The following is a 15488-nucleotide window of genomic DNA, read 5'->3' as shown; positions in this document are numbered from 1 at the left end:
TTAAAGAAATGTCCACCTCCTGTCACTTTGCCCCTCCCGAACTCCTCCTTGCCACCGAGGAAGACACATCTCCAACATCTGCTCCTCTGAGCTCTGTCTGAAGTTGCACAAGGTTTATATACCCAGAGGCTTGGGCAGGGCTGAGGCTGGGATCTTGTCCTACAGACAGCAAGTCCCCTTCCCCAGGAGCTGCTCTATATGAGGCCCTTTAATGTTGTTTAACCTCATGGCAGCCCTGAGAGAAAGAGCTTTATCTCCATTTGCAGGTGGGCAAACTGAGGTTCTGAGAGTATTACATGGCCAGACCGTATGGCTGGTGGGGAGCAGGACAACGGTCCCACTCTGTAGGCCTGGCTTCTTATCCCCACACCGCAAAGCCTCTGAACAAGCAGGTTGTGATATGGCCTCAGTTTCCCCTTCTGCAGCATAGGGACAAGACCCGGCTTCTCGCCATCTGAGATCCTGAGGGGTTTCTATGTTGCCTTCAGATGAACTGTGTGCTATTAATTTGGAAAGACACAGAGCGGATCCGTGACATGCCAAAAGTCACCCTGTGAGCCACAGCAGGGCCAGCCAAGGTCTGAGCCCTCTGCCTCAAAGCCAATGCTCAGTCACCCACACCTCACTGGCCAGGCCTCTGCAGGGAGCGGGTAGGTGGGCTGAGGCCCTGTCTCAGGGAGGGAGCTGAGGAAGCAGTCCCAGGTAAATCCCAAACAAGCTCCCACGACAGGAAATTACAGGGTAAGGTGGTTGGTGGCGAGGCCTGGGTGGGGCTGGAGGACGGAAAAAGAGGGAAGAGCAGGCCTGATGCCCACACTTCCCTCCCCGGGGGTGGGGGCGGCTGGCAGCTGTGGGGACAGACACCTGCAGCCAGGTATATCTGGGGGCACCCACCTCAGGAAAATTCCACCAGCTGAGGCTGGCAGGCACGGGGTGGGGATGACCGAGGGGATGCCCCTCCCTACCTTCCCCGCAGGCAGGGTGATGAGCTATTGTTCTGCTAATTAAAAAATTTCGCTTGCCTTGCGGTTCCATAAGAATTAGGTCATTAGTCACTGCAGCTGCTAACCTTCAACACACCCAGGCGTTCAGGACGGAGATCAGGATGAGGCACTCTGTGCTCCAGGAAAACTGAGAGAACAGGCCTTCAGACAGGTAGGCATTTTCAGGCAAAATTTTTTATGAACCCGGATTCTTGCAACTTCCCATACTGTACTTAGAAAAGCACTAAAAGCACTAACTGAGGCCCTCGTGACCTGCCCCTTGTGACCAGCAGCAACTTCTACTGAGATATGTGCTTGGCTGCAAGCACCCCCTTCATCAAAATCACATCTATGGGGCTCCCCTGGTGGTGCAGTGGTTGAGAGTCCGCCTGCCGATGCAGGGGACGTGGGTTCATGCCCCAGTCCGGGAAGATCCCACATGCCATGGAGCAGCTGGGCCTGTGAGCCATGGTCACTGAGCCTGCGTGTCCGGAGCCTGTGCTCCGCAATGGGAGAGGCCACAACAGTGAGAGGCCCACACACCGCAGAAGAAAAAAAAAAAAATCACATCTATGCTGACCTCCTGCTCTACCTTTCAGAGCAGTTCCTCAGGGCTCTCTAAGAGGCTGTCTCCTGGCCTACAGTCCTCAGAAAGTTCCCCAATAAAACTGAAACTCGCAGCTCTCACGTTGTGCATACTTAGTTCTGCCTGGGACTCTTTCTGCCCCTCACCCGTCAGGTCTCAGTTTAAACTCTCCTTCTGCCTCCCTGACCTGCGTGAGTGGAGCAGCCCCCTCCTCAGGCCCACCTGCTGGGTGTTGGTGCCCAGTGACTGTTGGTTATCTGCTTTATTTCAGATTCATCGTCCTGGACCACCACCTGTGAGCCCCTCAGAGTCTCGGCCTTGCCTGGTTCTGCTTCACCGCTGCCGCCCAGCGCCCAGCGCCCAGCGCCCAGCGCCCAGCTCGGGCTGACGCGCAGCACGTGCTTGGTCCCTATGAACAGGGCCCAGGATGCGCCTGCCCATTTAATTGCATAACAGGAGGGTGAGGGACTTGTCCTATGGTTCCAAGAAGCAGCAGAGAAGCAAAGCAGAGGACCTCTAAGGGGAATTGGGGCCCAGGATTTAAGAGAGCCCATCTGAGGCTAGACACCTCTCCCCAGAGCCCTCAGAGCCGGGTGAACTGACCCCACCCCAGCAGTCCCCACCCTCGCTTAGTCATAGAGTGTGGAGGATGGTCCCTTGTGGGGAAAAAATTCTGGTGACAAATAGCTCTTTCCACCTGGCCCCATGGTGGGAAGGTGGCTCACCCTGTCACCACCCCCAGCCCAGTGTTGGGGGGACTCTCAGAATTCTGCATGGAAACTTGAGGGTTCCTGCAAGCACGGGGGGCTGCCATCTGGTGACCCAGAAGCATAGGCGGGGTTCTCAGGAGAGTTTCCCCTGTGTCCCCAAGAGTTTGGGATACTGGAAAGCAGAGAAGTGGGTTTGTGAAGGCAGGAGCTGAAGGATGTGTAGATTAGAGGTAGGGCCTGGTCCAACATGAAAATGCGGGGCCCTTGTTCCAAGCTTACTAAGCAAGGTTAACATCAACAGTGGTAAGTCATGTTGACCACACACTTTGATATGACGTGACGAGAAGGGCACTTTACTGCTGTGGGATCCCCCCACTCTCTGCGGGACCGCCTCCCCAGAGGCAACTATGGAGCAGGAATTGAGAAGAGGAAAGCCAGTGGCCAATACAAATTTGAAAAGACGCTCAGCCTCATGAGAGTTCAGGAAAATGCAAATTAAAGCCACACTGAAATCTTATTTTTCACCTGCGAATAGTCAAGAATTTCAAACATCAAACAGCAACAGCCAGGGACACTGAGGGTGCCTGGGACAGGCAGCTGTGCTCTCTGTGAACACGCTGCAACACCCTTTTGGAAAATAATCTGACATTTTCTTCTGAGACACAAAATACACTCACTTTAGCCCAGCAGCCCCCCAAACTGACAAGTTTCCTAGAGGAACAAAAGCACCCACCAAAAGGATTTATAAAAAGGAGTGGTTTTCTGATATAGTTTGAAATAGTGGGGGGGGGAACCCTAAGTATCTGAAGAGCCATTTCTCTACAAGAGAAATTATTGAATGAACATGGTAGATTCTTGCCATTGCATATTATGCATCTGTTGAAAAAAAAAAAGGATTAGGCACAGCTCCTTTGTCTGAAGGGCTGTGCACATCCTGCTAAATTTAGAAAGCATGTTGCAGAGTTGGGACACTATGGGAACTGTAGGCGAGACGATTCAATGTGTAAAACTGTCCCACACATTGCAGGACGTTCAGCATCCCTCGTCCCCTCATGGTCGTGCCAACTCTGCCCTCTCACTGTCAAAAAAAGAACAGCAGAAAAGCCTTAACATATTTCCAAATATTCCATGCTAAAAACCAGTGATGGTGAGGCCTGGGGTGAGGTTTTTGGTTTTGTTTTTAATGAACATTAGCAAGACCCTAGCTGTACAGAAGTTTCCTCCTGCTTGGCTGTTGCGGGAATGGGGAAGGGGGAGGGAGAAGATCCCTAGGCCTGGTTCCATTTCTGTATGGATTCACCAGGCAACACAGGTCACTCTTGTAATTACCAAAATTACCAAGGAGAAAAACCTTTTAAAAGAAAAACAATGAAAGAATAACAAGAGCAAAAGTAAAATGGAAGGAAGGGAGGGAGGGAGGCTGCTCTAGAGACCAAAGCCCCCGCCCCCTAGCACTACATACACTACATATAGCCCCTGCCCCCGCCGGTGCAGCATCATCAGGGTGCGGACAGGGAACATTGCCGTCATCCTAGTTCTACAAGGACCAAGCCATTAGCCACTGCAGCTACCGCATTGGCGGCACACCCTGAGGGGAATTCAGGATGGAGAAAACCAGGAAACATTCTGTGCTTTGGATACTGGCCCTAGATAGTTAAGATGCATATCTAGGCAACCAATTCAATGAACCCAGATTCTTGCATCATCCCATGCATAGTAGAGAGCTAAAATAATTAACTGGAGATGTCTGTTCTTTGTGAACTTTTGACGTTCGACCACAGTTTTTCCCTGGCTCCTCCTTTATCTCTTTGGAGCAGTTCCTCAGAGCTAGCAGAGGCTGTCTCTCACGCTATAGTCCTCAGTAAGACCCCTGAATAAAACTGAATTTGTAACTTTCAGGTTGTGCATTCTTTCTCCAGTAGACAGGGGTGACCTGGTGGCAGCACCTGCCGGCCACCTCCCTGGCCACATAGCTCTGGCAACCTCCCTCGGGTCCAGCAGCCGTCCTCCGCTCGCCACAAAGGCCCCTTTCTCTGCTGGCTGTTTTCCTTGGGCCCTGCCCACCTCCATGGGCAGCCTCTGGCCACTGCTGGTGGCACCAGGACAGGTCCTTGCCCGCCGCTGAAGACTTGCTTTATGGACACCCAGGCCCTTGGAAGGCAGCTGTTTCCACCTTCCTGCCACATTCCCCCAACCCCAGCTCCAGGAGGGAACACGCCGCTCCCGTTCTTCGTCATCCCACGACATAAATCATTGCTCCCTGGGTAGGCAGCGAGGCCAGGTCCCCCACAGCCCACATCACAGGCTGCACCCCAAGGCCACAGCAGGGGGCAGTTCCAACTCGTGTATTTCTCATTTTTAAAACACCGTATGTATTTAAACGTGCCCTGTCTTGTTCCAAAAATATAAAACAGCCACAAGGACACACAAGATGCAACCAGCATAAACTAAGACCAGAAGATGCTCATAATAATCTTGCGACAGAGATTTTTGGTATAGTTTAAAACATGAAAACTTTAGAAGCCACTTAACGTCCAACCATAGGAGACTAGTTAGATAAATTACAATATAGCTGCACAATTGAATATTATGCAGTCATAAAAATTGAATTTATAGCTAGATAACCTAACTTATTTATAAATAGTTTATTTATAGAACCTAATGCTAAATTTGTAAGTCTATATGCCTCAGGAGCTTCTTGAAATGACTGTGGCTCCCAGGAAATTAAAAGCCACTACCCTATAGAGGGGCATGTAATGCCATGACTAGATATTTATGTTGTATATAAAATGTATGCGTTACAAAGTCCCCCGCTATCTAGCCTGAGGGTGCAGGACAACTTTGATGTGGGGCTGAGGGGTCTGCCAGTACAAATGGTCTATCCATTTGGGGACAGACCCAAAGGGGAATGGCTTGCAGCCCCTCTACTGGCCCCATTCAGGAAAGGAGTCGACTCATTCCATCACAGAGGGGTAGGGTGAGATGGGGTCAGAAACTCTCTCTGTTCACGTCTTAGGAGGACAGTCAGCGACACATCCCAAAGAGTCAGCCACTAATGGTGGACTTTCTGGCGCAAGCAGCAGAATGTTTGCAGGTGACTGAAATCAGAGCACACAGAAATCTATTCACTCCACCCAAGGCTAGGAGGTTCTTACTACCTTACTACTAGTCAGCCATTTCATGCCTCAGCTGACCCACACACACTTTGAGCTGTGATGGCACAGGGGTACTGTCAGCCAAGAAATGGACTTGGGCAGGGGCCATCTTTTTCTGAGTTTTAGACAATTATTTGAATATACTTTTGAGTTTTACCCATGATGTTTGATCATGGGTAAATGATCAAAACAGAAAACAGAAAAGTGAACTCGTTGATGGAAATGATGAAAAAGATACGGGCTCCAACCCCAGGCCAGTTAAGGCTGAGATGGAGTCAAGAGGGGCTCCACTGGCCTGAGTTGGACGGTGATCAATCTTGAGCGAGTTGGCTATGAGTTCTCTTATGAAGAAAAAGAACAAAAGCAAAGGAACAAAATAGAAGAATGTATACTACTAAAGTATTTTGGATGAAATGACACAGTGTCTGGGATTTGCTTTGATATGCTCCAACAAACAAACAAAAAGTACAAGGTGGGGGCAAGATTGGTCATGAGTTGCTAATTGTTGAAGCATGGAGGTTCATTATTCCATTCCTTCCATTTTTGTGAATGTTTATCATTTCCGTAATAAAAAATAAATATAAATTTATATTACATATTAAAAATACAACATTAAGCATCACATCTAAAAGCTAAACTGTGATTAGGTGTAATTAAACTCCTGGAAATGTCCCCTCCCAACTACTGTACACTAATAATTTTTGTTTTATTTTTGGCCGCAGCATGCGGGATCTTAGTTCCTGGACTAGGGATTGAACCCGCGCCCTCTGCAGTGGTAGCACAGAGTCTTAACCCCTGGACTGCCAGGGAAGTCCTGATTTTTCACAAGGATTATCAGGGTCATATTTATATAGAAGTCAGTAACCATCTGTACTGATGTACTTAATTCCATTGCGCAAACTGCAGAATCTTCCTTGCAAGAGAAGGGTATCATATATGTGCAACCACAACAAAAGTAATCTCAATCCCTGAATTCAGAGCTCTTGAAGCAATGAGGGAGCGTTAATTAACAGAGATAGCAGGTGTTGGCAGCGGGAGCAGGAATATCCTGTATGGTTTGAATTTCCTTTTGCTGTGTGTATGTGTCCATTTTTAAAGCTTACTTGATTTATTTAGAATAAGAAAAAGCTGTTGAATAGGTACTATTGGCTGTTCCTTTCTTTTTCCTATGGTATTATCTTTACTACTTTTGAACTCATTTTGTCTGCCAAGGGAGTAGGTATCACTAGCAAACAAGAGATAACAGGCATCGGGCTTCCCTGGTGGCGCAGTGGTTAAGAATCCGCCTGCCACGGGTTTGAGCCCTGGTCCGGGAAGATCTCACATGCTGCGGAGCAGCTAAGCCCGTGCGCCACAACTACTGAACCTGCGCTCTAGAGCCCGCGAGCCACAACTACTGAAGCCCGCGCGCCTAAAGCCCGTGCTCCACAACAAGAGAAGCCACCACAATGAGAAGCCTGTGCACCACAACAAAGAGTAGCCCCTGCTCTCAGCAACTAGAGGAAAACCCGCGTGCAGCAGCGAAGACCCAACACAGCCAAAAATTAAATAAATGAATAAAATAAAATAAATTAAAAAAAAAGAGATAACAGGCATCAAAGATAAAGAGAGAATGATGCAAAAGTTTTAAATAGAATAAACTCTGGTCATCAGCTTAATCCCACTTCTCTACTTTGCCCCCACTCACCACCTCTGACTTGAAAAAAACCGGTTGTTCCATTTCAGCCCTAGGACGGCTCCCAGGCCTGCCCAATGCAATGACCAGCGCGCCATCTGGTGGCTTCTGGAAGAAGTGCATAGGCCGTGTTCTTTTCTGAGCTCCCGAGCAAAGCTGTAGTTTCTACTGGGGGTCATAAACTGATGCTCCACAGGGCAAACCTGACATACAGATGTACTGTCTATAAATGTACAGCTGTATGGATCGCAATGCTTTTACAGGTTTTTAATATGTTGCCAACATTAAAAAAATCCAGATGTGGGACTTCCCTGGTGGTCCAGTGGTAAAGAATCCACCTTAAAATGCAGGGGACCGGGTTAGATCCCTGGTCAGGGAACTAAGATCCCACGTGCCGCAGGGCAACTAAGCCCGCGCACCACAACTACTAAGCTCGGACGCCTCAACTAGAGAGCCTGTGTGCTGCAAACTACAGAGCCCACACGCCCTGGAGCCTGAGCCTCACAACTAGAGAGAGAAAACCCACACGCCACAGCTAGAGAGAAGCCCAAAGGCCACAGTGAAACATCCCGCATGCCTCAGCGAAGATCCCGCGTGCTGCAACTAAGACCTGACGTGGTCAAAATTACATAAATAATAAATCTTAAAAAAAAAAATCCAGATGTTTTACATACAAAGTCTGATCTCTGGCTTCTTTTGAAAACCGGATCTGAGGATGCCTGGGGCTGAGGCCTGTGCTCTCCAGTTATCTGTCTGGCCTCTACTATGGCCACTTTGGTTTCTGTTAGTTTGTCCTACACAGAATCCCTGTAGTGTGTTGAACAGTATCTCCCAAATATACATGTCCACCTGGAACCTCAGAATGTGATCCTATTTGAAAAATAGGGTCTTTGTGGATCCAGTGAGTTAAGGATCTTGAGATCATCCTAAATCCAATGACTGATGTCTTTATAAGAAGAGGAGAGGGGGAATTCCCTGGTAGTCCAGTGGTTAGGACTCTGTGCTTTCACTGCTGAGGACGCAGGTTCAATCCCTGGTCTGGGAACTAAGATCCCGCAAGCCACACAGCACCACCAAAACGAACAACAAAAAAACAGGAGAGGACACAGAGACCATCATGTGGAAACAGAGACATTGGAATGATGTATCTACAAGCCCAGGAGCACCAAGGATCGCTGGCAAACACCAGAAGCTAGGAGAGAGGCATGGAATGGATTCTCCCTCACAGCCCCCAGAAGTAACAACCCCACTGACACATTAAGTTTGGATTTTTGGCCTCCAGAACTGTGGGAGAATAAATTTCTGTTGCTTAAAACTACCGTTTGTGGTAATTTGTTACAGCAGCCCTGGGAGCCTGCTGACAGTTCCCAAGAGGTCCTCATCTATTTATAACATCCCCCAAACAGGCCTCTGCTCTAAAGTCTACAGGGACGGGGAACTTACTACCTCCCACCTGTGTGATGGACTAATTGTTGGAAAGTCTTTCTGCTAAACCAATACATAATACAAACAACATAAGATCAGGTTAGAGTCTATAAAGAGTGAGGGAAACCAAGGCCTAAGAAGAAAGAAATCCCTGCTGGTTATGGGCTCAGGGGTTTCATGGAAGAGGCAGCACTTGAACTGGGCCTTCAAGGATGGATATGATCAAAACAAGCAGAAACAGGTGTGGTGGCAGCCATGTTCCAGATGACAGAGCAGTGGATGGCCCAGAGGTAGGAAAGAGTGGGCCATGTACAGATCCATAGATTCATTCGCTCATTCGTTCATTCCCTTCTAGGAATATTTATTCTCTGAGCAATGAGTAGTGAGCTTAGTTGGAAGGGAAGCGTGTGGCTGGGTGGCGTCAGTAGGTTGGAATTAATAGTGAAGCGTCTAAATCTTTAAAAGTCCTGGTCTCCCAAGAGAGCTAAGTAAAATATGTGACATTTATCCACATCCCTGGGTTATTTTCTTCAGGCGAAACTACTCTGTTCACCGCGTGTATAGAGGACTGCTGGTTTGTATCTTTCCAGGAAGTTTCCCTGTGTCCCTTCCCCCGATCACAGCCCATGTTCTGGCCAAAAGGGTGGTTACGTGATCCAGGCTGGCCACCCAGAGCACCCCACTCACCTGGCAGCAGCGATGGGTCCGGTCAGAGCCTTTCCCTGCCACTGATGCGTAGACTCTGGGAGCAAGCAGCTCTCTCTTTGCTGGAGCGGCAACTTCTATGCCACGTGGAGAACGCCCATCAGAGATTGAGGCCAACAGGTGAAAAGAAACAGTAAAGTGTTGATGAAAGATGGGCAGCACCTGGGAGAGCCCTGGGGTCACTCACCTCACAGTCGCTCTCCTGGAGGCCCTGGTTCCTAGACTTTTTCCTTCACTTCCAAGAGCTGCCCTAGTATCCTCCCCCTTCATGAGGGCCGGTAAATTCCTTCTCTGCCTAGGCCAGTGTGAGTTGAGTTTCTGTTACTTGCACTGAAGGGTCCTGGGTGATATGGTCCTGTTTCCACACTCTCCCACCCCCACTGGCCAAGCAGCCAACGAGAGCAAAGGAGGGTGGTTCCCATCCAGGCCAGCAGCGCCCCCTCCAGTTGAGAGAGGTCACTCCATGCACTTTCTGGTGAGCATGTGAGCACTTGGTGCTGTTAGGGTGACACTGAAAAAGCACAGGGCTATGACTCCAAGTAAAATCCAAGTAAATTGCAAATAACATAATGAATGAAAGCTTCTCTGTCTGTGATGTCTCTACCCCAAAAGACACCAATTTCCATCCTTAGAGAGTCATTCCTTTGGGCTAGGGCTCCTTTTGAAATATAAGCTGGGAGAGTAGCTCAGGAGGCAGTAAGTCGGCCAATTTGCCAAAAAATTTATACACCTGAATGCACCAAATTCACTAAATTTAAAAAATTATAAAAACTTGTTTATTTTAACTAAATATAAAAACTGGTTTCTTTTAACTAAATCTAATTTTCAGCACTTCATATAAAATGTTGACATTTTGGTTTCCCACATAAAATTACTGGGACACTTTAGCTTGGCAGCAATTTGCAGAAAGTTTCTACAGGAAACGGTAAAATTGTTTACGCACCTGAAGAGAAGTGAATCTCTAATGATAAACAGCACCAGGAGTGATGTGTTGTTTTTTTTTTTTTTTTTGCAGTACATGGGCCTCTCACTACTGTGGCCTCTCCCGTTGCGGAGCGCAGGCTCCGGACGCGCAGGCTCAGCGGCCATGGTTCACAGGCCCAGCTGCTCCGCGGCATGTGGGATCTTCCCGGATCTTCCGGCAGGCGGACTCTCAACCACTGCGCCACCAGGGAAGCCCGATATTTTAAAGGGGGATGTCAGGCTGACCTGGAACAAGATAATTCATCTAGTCACTCATTTATTTAACATATACATCCTGGTTACCTGTCCTGTGCCAGACTCAGGACTCAAGGATACACATGTGACAAGACATGATCCATGCCCTCAAGGAACTCCAGCAGGGGAAAACCCAGGGAATCAAGGAGATGCAGCTCAGTGGTCTTAGGACAGAATATAGGCCTACACAAGGCCAATGAGGAACAGAAGTAGCTTGGTCCTCTCTGCCTGAGGAGGTGAGAAGGAGACATGACGTTTGAGTTGGGTTTTGAAGGATGTGTAGGAGTTCACCAGGTAAAGAAGAAGAATGGAGAAAATTTTCAGGCAGGAAGTACAGACTAAACTAAGGCTCTGAGGCACAGAAGGTGGAGAGGAAGATGAAGATGAGGAGGAACAAAAGGAGTGTGGTGGCCAAATCACCAGGCTTCTACAAAGCCAGTCAAAAGGAATTTGACTTTCACTCTGTGGGTAATAGGGAGCCACTGAAGGTATTATGTAGAGGAAGCAAATCACCCTGTCTCCATGGCAGCTGTGACCAAGATGGACCAACAGTGCTAGAAAGGAGGGGGCTAGAAGACAGGGTAGAGGCTGCTGCAGTTGTCCAAGCAATAGATGAACAGGGCTAAGTTAGAATTTATTCATTCAACAGATATTTATTGATCACCACCTGTCTAGAGACAGGCGCTAGCTCAGGTGATCACTGCTGGGGATTCAGCAGTGGGTAGAAGCTGGGCGATAGAAGGGGAGGCAGAGGAAGATCATTCCAGCTGGAGGAAAGATCTACCTCTTTCTGTGGTCAGGGCAAAAGAGTTTGAGACCATCAGAATTCAGATATAGATTTGGCTCTTGTATCAGACTAAAAATAACAATGATTTAGACAAAATAACACCTACGTTTCTCTCCACTGGCTGGAACAGTGACTCCGGGGTGAGTGGGGCCCAGGCTACTTCCCTTGGTTATGTCACCTCAAGATGGAGCTGCTGTATCTGTGTTCCTGGAAGTGGGAAGGGACAGAAGGAGTTGGGGGGGAGGCATGCCATGCTCCTCCTGAAGGCCACCACCAGGAAGTGGCATCTGTCACTTCTACTCTCATCCAACTTTCCAGCAGGGAGTCACCTGACCATGTGGAGCTGCAAAGGAGGCTGGGAGGTGTGGCCTTTGTCTGGGCAGCCAGATGCCCAGCTAGAAATAGGGGGTTCTGTTGCTATACAAGGGGAGAGTGGACGTAGGGTCACCCTGCAGCCTCTGACCCCGCCTGTGTTTGAGGAACTGCTAGGGATCCCGTGGGCTTTGGGATCTGTTGCCTGGGCATAGGCCCTGCAGGCTACATGCCAGGCCCTCCACCCCTGGGGGCCGGGGAGGCCTCCTCCCATCCTACTCCACACCCCGTGTCATCTCTCTGGATACCAATGGCCCCCAGAGCTCCCCACACTCTCTGGATTCTGTGAGGAGTGAAGAAGATGGCCCACGTGGCTGTTCCCACAGCACCGGGCCTGGTGCAGAGGAAGCCCTCTGTGAAGGAAGCCATCTGCATCCATGTTTCCTTCCACCTAACTTAGCATGTTTCCGCTCTCCTCCTAACTTAGTCCGGCTAACTGTCACAGCCCCCAGGAGTCCCCGATACCCAACGGTCTATGGATACCCTTCCTCACTCACTCAGCCTCGTGCCCTTTGCCTCCTGTGCCTCAGCCTCAGCATCTATAAAGGGGGACTAGTGAGAGGACTTGGCACAGACAGCTGTGTGACGGTGTCCTCATCCATAAGATGATGATGGCTGTTGTAAGGCTTAGATGAAATCATGCACGAGAAGGCTCTGGCCGGGCTGGGCCTGAGATCACCATCTGCCCCGGCCACGGGCTGGGGAACTGTGTTAGCCACGTGACCTCCTCGGCCCCCTCACTCTCAGGTGGCAGTGTGCACAGGCTGAAGGGGAGAGTGCTTGCCTTTCCCTTCCTGTTCCCCCAACTGTAGGAAACACCCTGCTCCAAAGTGTAGCCCCAGCCTTACCCACCTCCAAATGTCACCAGCAGAAGAACTCAGTCCTTTGAGCCTTCAGAAAGATGGCTGCCATGGCTCACAGCCCTTCTCCAGCATTCTTTTTAAAGCATAGTTAATTTTGCTTTGCAAATGTGTGAGCCCTTGGGGTTAATTAGAGGAAGTGTGGAGTGTGAGAGGGAGAGCAAGAAAATTTTGAGCCGGTCAGGATTCCTGCCTCTTCACGCTGGCACAAAATTACAAAACTGGGCAGTCTAGCCCAACCCCTTCATCTCACAGCTGGGGAAACTAAGGCTCGTGGAGAGGTGCTGAGCCAAGTTTAGAGACAGGACCAGGTGAATCCCAGGTGTCCTCATTTCTTCCGTGCTCTTCCCCGGCACTCAAGCTCCCAGCCATGTTCGCCCATGATTTGTTTCCGAAGATGCGGGATCTCTGCGTTATTTACTGTCTCACTGTGGGAATCACAGAGCAGTGGCAGCAGAACGTGGAGGCTGACACTGCAGTCGGCCAGGCTGGGGTGACATCGCGGCCACAGGAGTGAACCAATGTCACTCCCCTGGAGGCTTAGTTGTTTCCTGTATAAATGGGGGTGGGTGGGTAACAATACTAGTCTCTTGGGTTTGTTGGGAAGATTAAACAACATACTGTAAAAAGCATGTAGGACGCTGATGGGAATATAGAGACATTTGTGTTTTCCTCCTTTCCCTCACCTTTGTTGCTCAAAAATAATTTAAAAAAATTTTTTTAAGTTAGTGGGGTTTTTGTTGCTGTTGTTTTATGTTATTTTGTTTTGTCTTATTTTGTTCTTGGGCAAACCCACCCCCTCTCCGAACCCACCCCCCACAAAAGGTGTGAGACTAGCCAAAGGCACAGGGCCCACAGGGCAGGTGTGGGGAGGCTGGTTCTGTAGGGGTTTATGTGTGTTTTTGTTTGTAGATCTGTTCTCAGGTCCTGGCTGTTTACCTAAGAGCAGTCAATATACAGTCCTTGTCTCCAGTAGGCTAAATCCCGAGGAAGAACGAGGCGCCAGAACAGGCTGGCTCCCACAGTACGGGGTGGGGGGGCGGGGAGGACCAAGGCTGAGGGGTCACATCCAGGAGGAGCAGTGGCAGCAGGCGTCCCAGGCAGCTCACTTACTGCCGTCAGCACTTGGGCCTGTCCTGGGCGATGCTCTTTGTCGATGGCCCTGGAACCCCAGGTGGCCGGGATATGGTGACAATGGATGAATTGTTCCAGTAGCCTGGGCCCTGACTGGCCTCTAACTCCCCATGGCTGGAACAAATGCTGATCATGAAGCGCAAACGCCAATATTTCCCTGCGCGCTGAGGATACTCACGCAGAGGCTTCCCAAGGGGGGGATGCAGGCGCCCTCAGCAGACTGCAGGCTCCTCGATGATCCAGTACCCAGGCCTGGCTTGGTGACTGATAAGATGTTAGATGAATAAAATGGAAGCCCTCCTGTCAGGGGACCACTGGACCTCCTGGCTCCTGCCCTTGAACTGGCCTGCAGGCCTCACACTGTCCCCACCCAGAGATGAGGGCCCAGTCCTGGCTCCTCACAGGCGTATTCCTGCCCTGGCCTCTTGCACATCCTGCCCTCACCTAAGGGACACTCCCTGCTTCTATCTGCTTAACCTGGATGCACACCATCTGGCTGCACGTCAGCAGCACCTAGTGATGGCTCCAACCCAGAACAATGAAGTCAGAATCTCTGCGGGTGGGGCCTGGGGGCCTGGACTCCCCCAGGTGATTCTGATGTGTGGCCAGAGTTGAGCCACTAGATGATTCTTACCCACGTAGGGGGCCTAGCTGAAGTCCCATTCCTCCAGGAAGCCTTCCTGACTTACCCCTGTGCAGGTGATCATCCTCCTCTGAGGACCTGTGGGCCATGCAAGGAGCAGTCACTGGGCACTGATGGCAGCCTGCTTTGTGTGGGATGGTAATTAGGAAGCAGAATTCAGGCTTTGCCCCACACTAGCTGCATATCCTTGGTCAAGTTACCAAACCTGAGACTCAAGTTTCCTCATCGGCAAAATGGGCATTAATAATAGTGCCTACCTCATGGGCTGGCATAAGATGCTTCCACTGACCAATCCAACCTCAAGGACCCCACACCTCCCCCATGGCTCCTCTATTTCCAAAACCACAGGTTCCCACAAGCCCAGAGAGTGCACCAGTTTCTAGGGATCTCCATCTGCATCTCCAACCTACTTTCTCCTGCATCCTGTGTGCTGGGAGAAGCTCCTGGGCAAGTCACATCCATCCTCACACTTCCTCCAGGAAGACTCCTGAGCCTCCAAGTCTGACCTTGCAGGTGACAGTGAGAAACATCAAAGGGAAGAAAACCAGGCCGCACAGCCTCCCATCACCTAGGAGGTAGCTACCCTACCTTAGTATCCATTCTAGCCAGACGAGCAGAGTCTGCCCTGGCTCTGAGCTGGCACGGGAGGCATAACTAGACATTTATGCAGGGTTTTCACTGTTGAGAAAGCACTTCTCGTGATCCTTGTGAGACGACTTCTTCTCCTCATCTGCAGATAACTTGACCAAGGTCACGGTTAGCAAGTTCTAGGGCTAGAGTTGAGAGTATCAAGAAATTGGAAACAATAGAAATATCCAAAAATAGGGAAATGGTTAAATTCATTAGAGTACATCCATATTGTGGAATACTCTGCAACTATTAAAGTTATGTCGGGGTGGGGGAGAGGGATAAATTAGGAGTTTGGGATTAAGATATATATACTACTATATATAAAATAGATAAGTAACAAGGATCTACTGTGTAGCACAGGCAACAATACTCAATATCTTGTAATAACCTATAATGGAAGAGAATCTATATATATAACTGAATCACTTTGCTGTACACCTGAAACACAACATTGTAAATCAACTATATTTCAATACAATTTTTTTAAGTCATGTCTTCAAATAATTTTAATGACACAGAGAAAGGTTCATAATAGGCTGAATAAAAAAAGCAGGACACAGAGTTTGATCTCTGTTTTGTGATACAGATGTATTTATTGGCCTATC

Source organism: Delphinus delphis, chromosome 16 (genome assembly GCF_949987515.2).
Source record: "Delphinus delphis chromosome 16, mDelDel1.2, whole genome shotgun sequence".
Taxonomy (NCBI): Eukaryota; Metazoa; Chordata; class Mammalia; order Artiodactyla; family Delphinidae; genus Delphinus; species Delphinus delphis.
This window is presented reverse-complemented; position numbering follows the sequence as displayed.